We start from the raw sequence: 14393 nt of genomic DNA, 5'->3' as shown, positions 1-14393 counted from the left end.
TAGTCTGAGTCCTTCAGTTCTTGTGAAATGGGGACCAAGGAGCGGGAAGGGAAAGGAAGCAAATTAAAACATGTAGTGAAGTTACAGAACATCAGAATTCTGCTTTTGTAGTATATTATTGCTTTTAAATTTTATAGAAGAAAATGGTAAGTTCTAGATGTGGGTTCCTAAGTAAAGAAGATGCTCTAGAGGCATCTTCTATTATGTGCCTTGTACTTCCTGTTAGAAAGTTTAATTAACTTTTCTTGAGGTGATTAAAGTCTATGAATCTGAAATCCTTCATGAAAGATAGCTTGAATAGTAGTTATTGTGGTTCCTTGCAATAACAGTTTTCCTGATTATAAAAATCAGGAAATTCCCTGTTCTTAAAATTATTATTTTTTGTGGGTAGAAGCTAGGCTAAACAGGCAAAGAACATTTATAAAACCTGGAGTTCTTTCAGTAGGCTTTTGGGGACTATTTTTTGTGCTCTCCTCTTAGAGACTTCCTTTTCTTGCATTTTTCCAAGAGAGCTAAGTAATTGTAGAGCCTGTTCGTTAGAGAAAGAGGTTGTCCTGGTTCTCCTGCTTCTAACTTCGTGCTCAGCCTTTGCCTTGTTTTGACACCCTTAGCTCCCTGAACCATATCACCACAGGAACCAAGCCTCCAAAACACTCTGAGTAGTTGCCTGCTGGTTTAGCTGTTGGAGCTCTCTAACTGCAGGGTTGGGTGAGTGCGTAAGAGAATTGGCCATCAATGCGACTGGCCCTTGCCCTCGCAGGTCACCCCTAGATCAGCTGGGCTGTCCTGTGGGATTGGAGCCTTCCCCAGTGCCTGGTGCCAGTCCTGTGTGTTTGAGAGGAGCTGTTGCAATGCTGCTGGGGCAGTGCTCTGCTCTGTGGCACATACAATGAAACCTACTGTTCGTTGTAACAGAAACCTGCAGTTTCCATTCCGTTGCCAGGTTTGTCAGGTCCCTCTGATGTCTTATATGTGAGTTCAGGCACTGCTTTGTTCTGGGAGCTCAAACTGCTGCATAGTTGAGCTCTGCCTGGAAACCTTGTCACTCTGGCTCCTAGGTTTGTTTCTGTTGAGCGGCTGTACCTTGGCTCTATGTAGGTTGTTCCACAGAAGCCTGTATAGATATGCTTCCCATACATACCGGATATCACTGGTATTCCAGTATCAAAATAATAGTCGTGTTTATCTTCTTGCACAACCAGTTCTGTGTTCCAAAAAACTGATTCAGCTGTACCATGTGAGTGCCAGTCTAGTGCTGGTAGAGCCTGTGGAGCTTTTCCTCACTTTTTCTGTGCTGACTGACTACATTGAGCTTGGTAGGAACACACAGCATACAGAGATCAGCACTCCTGAGAATGAAATTGGAAAACAAAAAGTTGGGCTTTGTCCTACTTTGAATTGCCACTATATGGCAACAAGGCCAAATCAACAATTGTACTTGAAATTCCTATACTTATTTTAAATAACCACTGTACACAACAGCAGAAGAGCTGAATTTGCAGTCTCATGGTCATGGTACTGAAGGGCTGGTTAGCATAATAGGTCATGTTACAGTAACTATTTCCTTTTGGTAATCTCAGTTTGTAGTGTTTGGAAACAGCCTGTTTGCCTTAAGGGATCTCATCTATGGGTTCTCTTCTGTTGCTTGTTTTCAGCTTACACATCCAGAAGTAAAGGTTCCAGGGTTTAGTGCCTTGCTTTCTGAATAGGGGTGAGTTGTAGCTCTACAGCAGGTCTAAATTTCAAGCTATCTTTGTATTTGGACAGGTTATTGTAGGATGACAGGTTACCATATGTCAGCTGATCTGGGGTGTCTGATTCACAGTAATTGTTCATGTGTATGCTCTTAGCCTGTGGCAAATGGAAGGTAATTTGAGTTAGCTTGACCCTCTTTCATTATGCTCTTGCAAGGCACTCCCTTCTCCATGTGGATTGTTAGACCTACTGAAGAGCCTTGGCTAAAACAATAATGCAGTTTCTGTCTCTCAGCTAGTTTGGCTGCATCTGTGCAACAGCAGGATGAGGACTTCACCAACTTCCTGTATAGTTGTGGTTTTGAGACCATACCTTGCTGAAGAAATAAATCCTACAAAAATGCTACCCTGAAAACCAGTCAGATGTTACAATTGCCAGGTGTGTTTTTCTTTAGCAGAACATACAAAGCTTTATTAGTGCATTTATAAACATGTAAAACAAGTTGTTTATTTCACAGTATCTTGGTATACATCTTTCTTGTTTTTGAAGAAGTATGTTTTACCTTGATTTCTCTCAGATGATGTTTGGTAATTGAAATAATTCTAATACTGCAGTAACAGTTTTCGATGTTCTCGTTAAAAGCCTATTGAAATCCCAGCTAACTGAAAAATTCCCATTTGCTACAAATGGCACTTAAATTTGATCTGAAATGACATGAAAGGTAAAACAATTGATTTTCTTTTTAGTGCCTAGTTATTATTTGAAATTTGATTTTGCAACAGCAAATCCACTCCAGTCTGGTTCATCAATAATTGTTAAAAATCTAAAATACTACTTAAATGCTTATGGGAAAGTATTTTTCAGTAGTGTGATGCAGCCATCCTCTCTTGCTGCCTTAGCGAATTCTTAAGGCTCCCAAAGAGAAACTCAGAGCTGTCTCTTGAATCTATTCCATTTCCTCTTACACAGATTAATCTCCTTACTTAATTACTGCATTACTGATCCTGTGTGTATATAAAGTATCCTTCCTATTTTTTTGTTCCTATTTGGTCAATAAGTGTTTTTTCTAGGAGATAATTGGGTGAAATTTACAGTTCCCAAGCTTCTTGTACTTGGAAAAGTCAGAGGAAATGTGTAAATTTCTTCTTCAATTGGAATTTGAGACTTAAGTCTTGGTGCAGACTTCTTGTAGTCCTGTGAGAAATAAATAGTTGGGAAGTTTATCAACATACCTTTAAAAAGTTACGTCTGTCAACGTACTTTAGAAAGTACATTATGCTGCAGAAGCATGGGAAAACTTCAGATTTTAATCGTTGTTTCTAAGAGCTGAGGACCAAATGGAATGCTTTTTTATCTAAATAAGCCTTTCCTGACAATTGGGAGAGCAAGAGGCCAGAAAGGTGACCCAAATGCTGTTGGGTCATCAATGTAAATTGTGTGTAGTGGCTGCTCAAATTAATGTTTACTATTTCCTTCAGTTGTTGCTGTCTTGACGGAAGGACTACAGCTCTTAGATGGTTGTTACATTAATCCTTGTCAAGATGTGATGCCTCACCTTTCTGTGAAGGTGGTAAGATCTCTGACCATGTTCTTGGACATTCATCCAGAGTCTTTGAAGAGCAGTTATTCAGAATAAACCAGTTTACTCTGAAGTTTCATTTGCTCTTTTTGGACCTGTGTTGGCTGCAGCTGTTCAAGATGAGACCATGGGTAGAGACAAGAGAAGCTGAGCTCCATCTGCTATGACCTTGGAAGAGCGAAGGTCCAGGGCAATTGCCATGTATGAAAGTGTGTGGTGGTTTTTCCATCAAAGAATCACTTTTCATGAAACCACACACTGGTTTGGGTTCGAAGAGACCTTAAAAATCATCTCATTTCAGTTTCTAATTTCTCTCTTGTTAAGATCCATTTGGAGCTTCCTCTGGTTCCATTTTTAAGTCTCTGCAAAGCTCTACAATAACTGAGCCTCTAAGGTATGTGCCTTGGATTGCTGTTGAGAGAACCTCCTTCAACACATGAGTTGTTTGGCCAGCTAGGCATCAGTGGGAGGAGAGAGGATTAGTGCTTTGGGCTACTGTTGCTGTCAGGATGACTAGAAGAAGAATGGGTGTGATTGTGATAATGGGTGATACCTGAGCAGCTTCAAGTGGCCTTTGATAACAAGTTTAGAACCTTTCATATCTTGCCAAGTATCTTCTCTTTGATCAGCAGCTTGTGATCAATAATCTGCTGATACACTTGACAGTATCAGTATGGTTGTTAGTCATTGTCAATTTTTACCTTAATTTGAAAGGTTTAAGTAACTGAAAAAGGCATATCCCACTAGGTTCAGTGGGTGTCTGTCTAATGAAGCTCTGTTCTGAAGATCAGTTCGTCACAGTACTTGTCAGTGTGATGCTGGATCTCCCTTTTTGTCTAAATAACGCTTGAACACCTGAGCTTGTTAACTTTAAAAGTCTAAACAGGAAATAATGTTTACTAACAGCCCCATCTTCTCTAAAATTGTTTTTTAAATGCCAGAAAAGAAGAGGAGGTGAAATTATTCTGATTTTACAGTTACAGACAACCTAACTTTTAATATGTAAGTTTAAAGGAAATTGTATTGATCATACTAACATTGAAATCTTTAAATTTGTAAAAATTTACATTGAAATTTGAAAAAGAGGGAGAACGTAAAATTAGTTTCAAACAAGTTTTTATTTTAAAATTTCTGTCTCAATAGTATGGAGTGCTCCAGTTCAAGATCAGTTTTCATTAATTCATTTCAAAAATTCATTAATTTTTCAGCCTGTATTTTTCTGGATAACTTTTTTTAGAAACTGAAGCTTTGAGTTATCTCTCTGCTGTAGGTTGCTTGTATGCTGATTAATACAATGGAAGTTAAAAGTAGGTGGTGTGTGGAAAAAGCATGGTTTTTAATTCCTCTTTTTCAAAGGCATGCCAAACAATACCTGTTATCCATTGGTGCTGAGAGTGGATTCATTGCCATGTTCTTGGGTAAATCCCAGCAGACTGAGTGCACAGTTTTTCATTAATTTCAGTTGACTCCATGACCAGTATCACAAGGAGTGCAAGAAGCTGCCAGTATATTTTTGTGTGTATTTGTAAGATCTAGAACTGTTGCACAATTGTGTAGCATCAAGAATGTTACCTGAATCATCGTGAGTTGGGCAGAGTCATTTTTCAGACTAAATACACTTCAGTTGTTATCCCAGTGTTTCTTCCCTATCAGCAACATTGGCCCTGAGCTGTTCCTCTGGGTTACCACTATTAGCAAACAGGTAGTCTGGTGAAGGGGAGCTGTAATGGCTGTGAAAGGCAGAAATTTTCAACTCTTTATGTCACTTGCATGGTAGAAATAATTACCACTTTTCATAATGAGCAAGTTTTAAATAGTAAAATGGATAATTTTTTTTTCTCATTATCTTTATGATGTTTTGCTGCAGATGTAGTCAGTAAAATTATGTATATATACTGAGTATTAAATATTAACTAAGATTTATTTCTTGTAAGATGTAAGGAGTCCTGTTGGCAGAAGGATTATGTTTTGCAATAATATAAATGCTGTGTGAATTATGATGGCTGGGGTAACTGCTTGGGCCTGGTTAAGATTTCCTTAAGATTTTTGGGGCATATTTTGTATTTTACCCAAATTTAAAAGTACTACAGAAATGGCCAAATACATTGCAGAAAATTAATTTTAATTTGTCTAGCTTTTGAAATCTGTATATGGCTTGAGAAAGGGCAAAGGCATCAGAACAGCAGGGTTTAGGAATGTGATATCCTGCTTGTGTTGAGGTTTTTTCTCAGTTAAAAAAAAAATCAACCTGCTCCTTTTTTATTAAAAAGTGATGTATTTCCTCCCAAGCCTTGCCTCTTCCTCCCCTCTGTCAGATATTTTTCACTAGATATATGGAGACAATTCTTGTGTCCCATTCTGCAAACCTAGCTGGCAAAATTTCTCTTAGAGACAATCACTGTAGTAGACTGAATGACCTTAAGAGTTTAAGTTAAATAAGAAATTTCTTTTAAGAGGAGATTTGTATACATGTATGCATATTTAATTTTTAAAGTGAGAGGACCAATTCAGTGGTTCTTTGTTTCCTCTTTCAGTATTTCTAGTAACAGCACTGCAGTGGGTGGAGTAAGACTGATAAGCAGTTTCTAGTCCAGAAGGTTCCTGACTTACTGATCTCTTCACAGAAATCCTTACTCTTGTATGTGCTCAGATTTTACTTAGGAAAGAGCTGTTCAAGCATTCAGTGAGGTAAAAAGAATGCCAATCAGTGCACTCATCTTTCATCCTTCCCTTCTGCCTGAAGGGTCCTGTGTTGGGGTTGCAGTAAACATGGGGAAATATCTGTTATTCTGCCACTAGTGATTGCCTAGAGTAATTTCAGCTACTGGTAAAGGATCCCCATTGTTTTACTAATTTGGATATTCGTACTGCAGAACTCCTGTGTCTTGCAGGCCTTCAGTCATGTCTGTAGCTATCACTGCACACCTGGGATGTTCTGATGTACCATTGTTCTGACATCAGCAGTGGGAAATGAAAGCATGAGGAAATGGCATAAGTTGCCCAAAGTTGCCAGGGAAGTCTGTGGGCACAGTTTCACTGATATTTTAAGCAGTGTGATTACAAATGGCTACCAAAAGGGATTTTCTCAGTGATTTGCTTCTTCCTTCCTTTGTTTTAATGACTGTGTACCTGTACAGTCACTCCCACTGTGTGTGGGAGCAGGTGGGAAAAGGTCTGCACCCTCCTTTCTGGCAGTATTATACACGTAAATTGTTTTATCTTTATCATGGAACCACATCTGTGGCAAAGCACAGAATTGAACGTGGTGTCCTTCGGTTCCTGTGGTTGGTACTCCAGTTGTGAACCACACAGTGTCTCTTAGCAGAATACCTTTTTTTTTTTTTTTCTGGACTTGGATAGTGCTCCTCTTGTCCTAGGCTAAAATCTGGATGGGTGTACTGGCAGTTGTTGCTCTCAGTCGCCCTTTGTCCTGTGCTCCCAGCTGATCCTTGTTCAAGACAGGGATCACTGAATGGCTCAGGATATGGCTGTGGTGGTGCTTTAATCTTTCAGGGCAGCATATGAAGGCAAAGGAGGGTTGCAGTTGGTTGGCTTAATTATGCTGGGCTGAAAACTGGAGCTGCTCTTGCAGTGCCACATGAGCTGTATGGCCATCTGTCATTGGGGCACCAACTTACATTCTAAGGGGCAGCTGGCAGGGTTGAAACTTGCTTTGCCTGGCAGACTTTTTTTTTTTTTTCTTTATTTTCCAGTGTGTGTCAGTCAAAACCCTTATTTTGTGGGTAAGGCAGAGAGTAAGGCTTATTTTAACTGTTTGTGCAATTAACTTTAAAAAAAATCCTAAGAACAGTGGTCATTTCTGTGAGAATAAATAATGTTCTTATAACTCACATTCTGTGCCCTTATAGACTCTTGTTTGTGCTTTTGAGATTCAACATTGTGACAGTTGTGAAGCCATAGGTGTGCCTGTGGGTGCACTGAACCATACGTATGGCACAAGAAAATTACACATTGGTACTAAAATGCAGTGTGACATTGTGAAAGCACAAATACCCAAGGAAGTGCCTTGAGAGATGACCTACAGCTCATGTGGAAGATTTAAACTGAGATTTTTCTCTGGTTCTTCAGAAACTTCAGCATAGGCTTCTGAGGAGGGATGTGGGAACTCCAAATGGTATTGATTATATTGGCACATTGCTGTGAATAGAAAGAGAAAAAACATTGGTAACATTTTATCTGAGGAAGAGTGTGTGAGTTATAAAAGGTAATTGTTGGGAAAATAAGTAGTTGTAGAAAACACTGCTGTTGGCAGTCAAACAGTATATGGCTTTTAATTTGAAAAGCTTTGAATATTTTTATTAGAAGGGGAAGTACTGCTACCTCTCTTTTTGTTTGGTGGTTGGCTCTTCTGTTTTTTCAAGACTAGGCATGAGTTAATAGTTTAGTGGTTCTGGAAACTCCTAGCAAGTCCAGCATTTACATTGGCTCAGCCTACTCTAACTTGGTCATGCCATGCAGCCCTCTGATATGCTGGGGGGAGAGGCTAGGAAGCAACATTAAATTACATTAAAGCAACATTAAATCCATTAAATAATGGATTCCTAGTGCTCAGTGGTAATCTGGACTGCTACAGATGATGTTCTGCTCTAACTTAAACCTGCTACTGGCTGCCCTGAAGGGACCTTTATAAAGATGGTACCTGGCATATGGGTGTTTTGTCCACTTCTCCAGCCATTGGACCAGAGATTTTTAAAGGGAATATGCATTGCTTTGGTATGAATCCATAATTTGGTCTCAGAATCTGTCACTGTGTTAATTGTGCCTTTCACAATCATGTAGGAGTAAATGGTAGGGCTTCTAGCCTGTTAAGGTGAAGTCTTATGAATGTGCAATAGAACATGTCTGAGACATCCCCTCATTGCTACATGTAGCTCAGAGAACAGTATGGAATTTAAATTTTCTTTATATCTCTCCTACTAAATTATGTTGTTTGCTAGAGGAAAGCAATTTTTTCTTGTAGATGTGGTGGAAACATTTGACTTTAATAATTGGTTCAGATTTGCAGGAAATTATATTTAGTTCTCTGTACTTTTCAAAGAAAATAAAGTTGTAATGACTTGGAATAAAATGTTACAACTGTCCAGAAAGGGCACTGACAAAGTATTGTACTCATTTGTACTGGCAAAATGAAGTTCAGTGGCACTTACACATTTACTTCCACTGTAATTGTTTCTGGTAAAGAGCTTGACTGATACTGTCTGTGTTTTGAGATGTTCAAGTCCATGACTTAATTGCCTTGCTTTTGATCTTTACTTGGGTGCCATGCTCCCCAGTAGGTACACAACGGAGACAACTTTATGTAGGGACCTCCTGTCTGAGCCTGTCCCATTGCAGGGGGGACTCCTGCTATTAGGATTTTTTTAGTGTTTTTAACTTGTGTTTTAATACATGTGTGCCTCCAGTCTCCAGTGTCATTTGTGATGGAGGGGGGAGGAATGTGGTGGTGGGACTGTGTCCCTCCTTTATATCTCAGGTCTGTTCTGTGTTGGGAAACCAGAGGTCTTCTCTGTTTACAGTGAGCCAAGGTGACAGTAAGGTTTGGCTTTATAAAAAATGAAAATTAATTTTGATCTACTCTGTACAGAAGATTATTGCACCTCTGTATTTGTCCAGTAAAGGCACAAAACAGATCTTTTTGCCACGTGTGTCATTGGCAGTTTTATTGCTGTGTTTTTTCTATACGTTTTCACTTAGTAAGATTTTCTTCCCAACACTGTCATAGTTGAAGGTTTTCAGGACTTCAGCCACAATTGATTTCTTTTCATTAAGGGAAAACTTCTCTCCTTTTCCATTTGTTTCCTAAAGAACGTAACATATTTTAATAAGGGTTTTCTTTTGTCTTAAAATCTAAGCCTAAGTAGCCAGACTGGATTTTGATTTTCAGATACACATGACTTATTTTATTTTTCTTCTTAAGTTTGAAGGCTCTAGTTCTCAAGTGTGAAATATTATTAAGAAATTTTTCGAAACCTGTTATTTCATAGCTCTTCACTTTGTTCCCAGGAACGATGACTTTTTCTGACTAATAGATGGCACTATGTATAGCATAGATGGTTCTTGCCCTTAGAATACAGAAGACTCAGCTGCTATGAAAGATGGTTTTAGTCTTTCCACCTAAGTGCTGCTCTTAAAGTCTTGTTAGTGTAATGCTGATTTTGTGTCCTTAATTATGTGTATTCAGCAGTTTACTGCCTGGTAACAAATCTAGTCTGAGCTCTAAATATAACTTATACTCTCTCAGTCTAGGTTGTTATAAATGTTTAATTTTTTTCATTCTGATAACTGCATTTAACTAGTGCACTTGATCAGAAAGTATGTAATTTGTTATTTCTGTACACTGTATTTCTACCAGGGCTCAATCTGGTCCTGCACAATTTACTTCTCTGTATGTTTAATTAAAAGGAGCAGGTCTGTGTTGCTTATAGGAGCCACCAGCCTCTTGCCTCGGGGCATGGGCTTGCTTGTGGACTTTTCCTTCTGGAGAGTGCCTGTGTTTTTTGAGGAATATGGATTGCTAGATTGCCCATGTCGATTAAGGTAGAAGTTCTTGAAAGCAGCACTTGTTCCTACCAAAATACTGGTTTGTGAAGTTGTGAACAAAACCTCAGTAATCAACTAAACCTCATAAAGTTAACCCAACCCACCATATTTACAGCATCTGGATGTAGGATGGATGTTGGTATATGTGGAGGAAAATAAGTAAAGGTTGCTGTAGGTAATTTCTTGACTACATTCAGAATGGTGAGACATAATGCAGTATTTTAAAAAATTATTCTTAAAATATGTACTTTGTGTAAAACAATCATAAAATTACACATAAATTATTTCAATACATAGAGTAGCATTTTTTGTCTAAGTTTATTCTTTTAACCTATAGAATATGAACAGTTTGTTTTTTAAATTAGCCATAGTTTGAGAATAAACATGTCCAAAATTTAATCTGACAGTTGCTTAGAATACATTTTAAGACAATTTTTTTAGCTATGTTGAGCATGAATATAACAAAGATGACTAATACTCTATGGGCTCAACCAAAATACAAGGGGAACATGGCAAAGCTCAATGCACTTATAAACTATCTTTGATACATATTAGAACATGGAGAATATCCCAGTTTTGCCTCTAGAGAAGCAGTTTTGCCTCTGTAACAGAGATGTAAGAATGCTGTACTTGATGCAGTATAATTAATAGTTGACAAGTATTGTATGTTTTAGTTCAGTAAGGGAAAATACCCATTTATTTAGTAGGCTGGATTTAACTGTGTTCATGACCCTTGTGGCATACTTGAAGTTGAGTGCAGAAAATATATTTCAGTTGCTAGAAATGTTTTGAATGCTCATGATTTCAGAACAACTCATGAAGGATTCTTTTCTTTTGAGTCTCTATGATACTGAATCTGCTTGTGTCTGTGCTGGCACTTCAAATCTGACAGACTACATAAATGTAGTCGTGTAAAGAGGGGCTTTTTGTGCTTGCAAATGGACAGTGTCTTGCACATTCTGCAGGTGTAGGATTTGAAACTCACTGTGATTTGTTGTTCTGAGTGTGCATCTATGGTCTTGCTATCCCATGATAGATGTTGGTCTTTGGAGAAGGTGGATGTGTAGTGACTGTGTAAAGACAGCATCATCACTCTGTAGATGCTTTGCATGCAAGGTTTTCCTCTAGGAACACTTAGACACTTCAGAGGCTCCCTTCAAGGTAAAGATGCTAGATAGTCAATAAAAAACCTCTTGTGTTTAGAAGTGATGTTTAGTACTAGATTGGTGCTGAATTGTTGGCATTGACCTGTGTTCCCTGAAGCACTGCAGTTCTCCAGGATTAAATTATACAGGAAATGTGAAAAGACAGGAGCAGAATGAAGTGGTTCTGACTCTTATTCTTTAAGGTTGGTTGTTATTTTGTTTTTAATTAGCTAATACATGTACGCACGCATGTGTAGCCCTTGCTATGTGACAAGTCTTGAACTTTCCTCCACCAAGGACAGGACCTCCTGTGAGTCTTTGAGAGTCTGAGATATAAAGTAGAATATCTTTTTCTGGAAATATTTTCCTACATGTGGCAAATGAGAGGTATCTGTTAAGGGAAGTTAATCTCTACAGTGATGTGTCAGCTTTGTTTACTTGCTGATTTCTGGTTATAACTGGACATTGCAACTACCGTAATATTTTCCCACAGTATCACTGTAGATAGGGCAGTGCATCCATCTGCTACGAGGGTCTGTTGTCTGTCATATGGAAGTAAAAATTCATTCCATCATGGTTCAGTCACTGGCCTGTTTCTCATCTCATGCCAGTATCAGAAATGCACACAGCACTGGCATGAAATAATTCACTGACTGTTAAGTAGTACACTTCAAAGATAGCAGTCTGATTTGATGTCAGGCCTCATAGTTTTGCAACCATGGTTTGACTGATGCACCGAAATTTCTTTGTGTTTCTTACTTGTTAGTCATCAGTGGTGGCATCTGACATCTAAAGAAAAAAATATTGTCAAGCAGCTCCTGTACAGCTACAGGGTTCTTCAAGGTGTGTTTCTCTGTTGCCTGCCTTCTGGCTGTGCTGGTTGCAAGCTTTTGGATTCACAGGGTTTGGATAATGCCCACTTCTTCAGCCCTTACCTGGGAGTGTAGAAGCCATGGGCTGGGTGTTTCCTTCCCAGTTTTACTGCTGCCCAAAGCCCTTTTGGGAGTGGTGTTTCAGAAGCAGAGGAGTGGCACTGAGATGGTTTTGGCAGCTTTGGGTTGGAGGGAGGCTGTGGCTGCTCTATGAAAATTTCAGTTGCACAGTAATGAGTGTGACTGTGTAGTTACAACTGGGTAACTACAGTAAAGTTAAAAACTACAGTAAAGAAAAATGTTCAGTAAAGAAAAACGTGGGATAGTGTGGTTATTGAAATTAAGGACTTTTGGTACTGAATTGATCTTCCCCTGAGTGCTAACACAAGGTAAAGTGGTTCAGATTAAAGATTGGAAACTGGTTTACTAGATTCTCCTTTGTTTTCACCAGTAATTTTCGGTAGTACTTAAATTCAAATGAGTTCATAAATACATTTTCTACTGTTGCTTTACAGTAGTGATGTCTGAAAGAAGCAGCAGGTGAAAGAATACAAACAGCAATGTCTTTTAAATCCTCCCCACCTACATTAACATTTGAAAGATGTTAATCCTTTAACTCATGAATCGAGTGGAGTGTGCCAAGATGGCAGCAGCTAGTTGAGGTTTGGCTCCAGCAGTTTCAAGCAAGTTTGTGAGTGTAGAGTTCTTAAACAATGTGCCATCATCTCTTCCCAGATTATCAGTTAGGAGAAGGAATGGCTGCAAGCAGACCAGCAGGGAAAGAGATGTGAGTGTTGTTCATGTAACCCCAAAGCACTGCACAGTCAACACACCAGTCTAAGCCTGTGTGAAAACAAACTCTCTGTGCCTCTGTGTTGTCTTACTTTCTCCTGTTCTAGCCTTGCTTGCAGCTGTGTCCATGAGCTCTTCAGGGTAGGTTTGGGTTTTTTCCCTCTGCTCTAAGTGTTTGAAGTGACTGACTTGGCTGCGTCTCCAGGTGCTCCTGTGCATTAATAACAGTGGAACAAGTGAGTAGTTTGCAGGTGTGTCAGATTGGTAAATTCAGAACAGGTGAAACTGTGACAGGATGACTTGATGAAGGAAGCTGAAACTGAGGTGATGATTACAAAGACTGACAGAAAATAGGGCCTGGAAAATAAATTCAATTTGCTGACGTTATATAACCATCTTGGTGCAGCCTGTAGATTCATTAGTTTGGGAACATACTTTGTAAGGGAGAGTGATTGTGTGTGGCTTTGCTTTTAGCAAATTGACAGTAATTTAGAGTGAAGGTGTAGGAGGTAGAATATATTAATACTCTGACTTTCTAGCTGGTGTGATCTTGTCTAGCAGGTGAGCTTTTCAGCGTGTTCAGCCAGCATGTGTTCCGGCATACTTCAATTTACAGCTGCAAAGGTCCTTGAAACCATGAATTGGCACAGTAGCACTTCTTGTTCTTTTTAATTTTATTTTTGTAACTGCTGAGAGCTTAATAATATGAAAGAAGAATGGTTGATCTCTTTCTGTACCAGCGACGTTCACAGGATTATCCAAGATGGTGTACAGTAATAGTGTAAGTATTACCTCATTCCAGGTGAAAGACCTGGGGGTGGGGGTAGATACTATTTTGAAGATCACCCTTAAGTAGGTGGTACTTGTATGTCATTCCTCCTGGTGTGAGCAGAAATGACTGGAAGAGCATGAGATGGGGAGAGGAGGAGCAGGAAGGCAGTGTAGCTTGCTGCAGGTACCCCAGAGTCCTTTCTGAGCCTGGACAGGGCTCAGCAGGCACAGCCAGGGGTTCCTGCCTGGCAGGACCATGGCCTCTGCTCAGCTCACTGTGGCTGGGAGCTTCACTTCTGAGCAGAGGTAGGGGTTACCCCTGCTCTGCTACCACCCTAGCAGTGCAGATTTTGAAATCTTAATTCTCTTAAACAAAGGTCTGGTGGATGTCTTGGAGTTTGTCTTCCCTTCTTTTCAGCTCTAACAGTAAGGGGTTAATCTCCTGTAGCTCTGTAATCAAAGCTTTTATTTTGGTTATAACCATGTCTGAGCAGTGTAAACAAGATCACACAGTCAGGCAGTGGTTTGCTTACTTCATGCTGGTCTTCCAGTTAAATACTAATACTTCATTACCTTTTGGCCTTTAATATGGAAAGGTGTGGAGAGAAGCAGCTTGAGCCTTCCTCTTTAAAACTTCTGCACATTGGCTTTGAGACTGACCTTTTAGAATTTTTTTCTGTAGATATAATTAAAGAAATTGAAAAGGAAGGATGTTTCTATCAGTTACTCACCAGCAATCAATTTTGTAGAAATGTTGCTGCTTCTCTAAAACAGCTTTTTGTTACTAATACCTTATCAGTTGCTCTCCCTTTACAAAAACACTGTTTATTTAAAAACAAACGGATAAAGACTTGGTGATGTTCCACTTGCCTGGTCAAGTGTTTAGAAGGGCCCTGGGATGTTTTACAGCCTAACTCTCAGTCAAAATGCACAGCACTGGTGTTTTTCTGCTCTCAAGCCTTTGGGACCAGGATGATG

The 14393-nt window shown here is 39.2% G+C and overlaps 1 protein-coding gene across 3 annotated transcripts in view; it reads left to right on the top strand.

The window, feature by feature from the left end:
* Positions 1-14393, top strand: part of FBXO11 (F-box protein 11) — a 70482-nt gene that overhangs the window by 6312 nt on the left and 49777 nt on the right. The window lies entirely within an intron of this gene.

Source organism: Passer domesticus, chromosome 3 (assembly GCF_036417665.1).
Source record: "Passer domesticus isolate bPasDom1 chromosome 3, bPasDom1.hap1, whole genome shotgun sequence".
NCBI classification, from domain to species: domain Eukaryota; kingdom Metazoa; phylum Chordata; class Aves; order Passeriformes; family Passeridae; genus Passer; species Passer domesticus.
The sequence above is the reverse complement of the archived record's forward strand: the minus strand, read 5'-3'. Positions and strand labels throughout refer to the sequence as shown.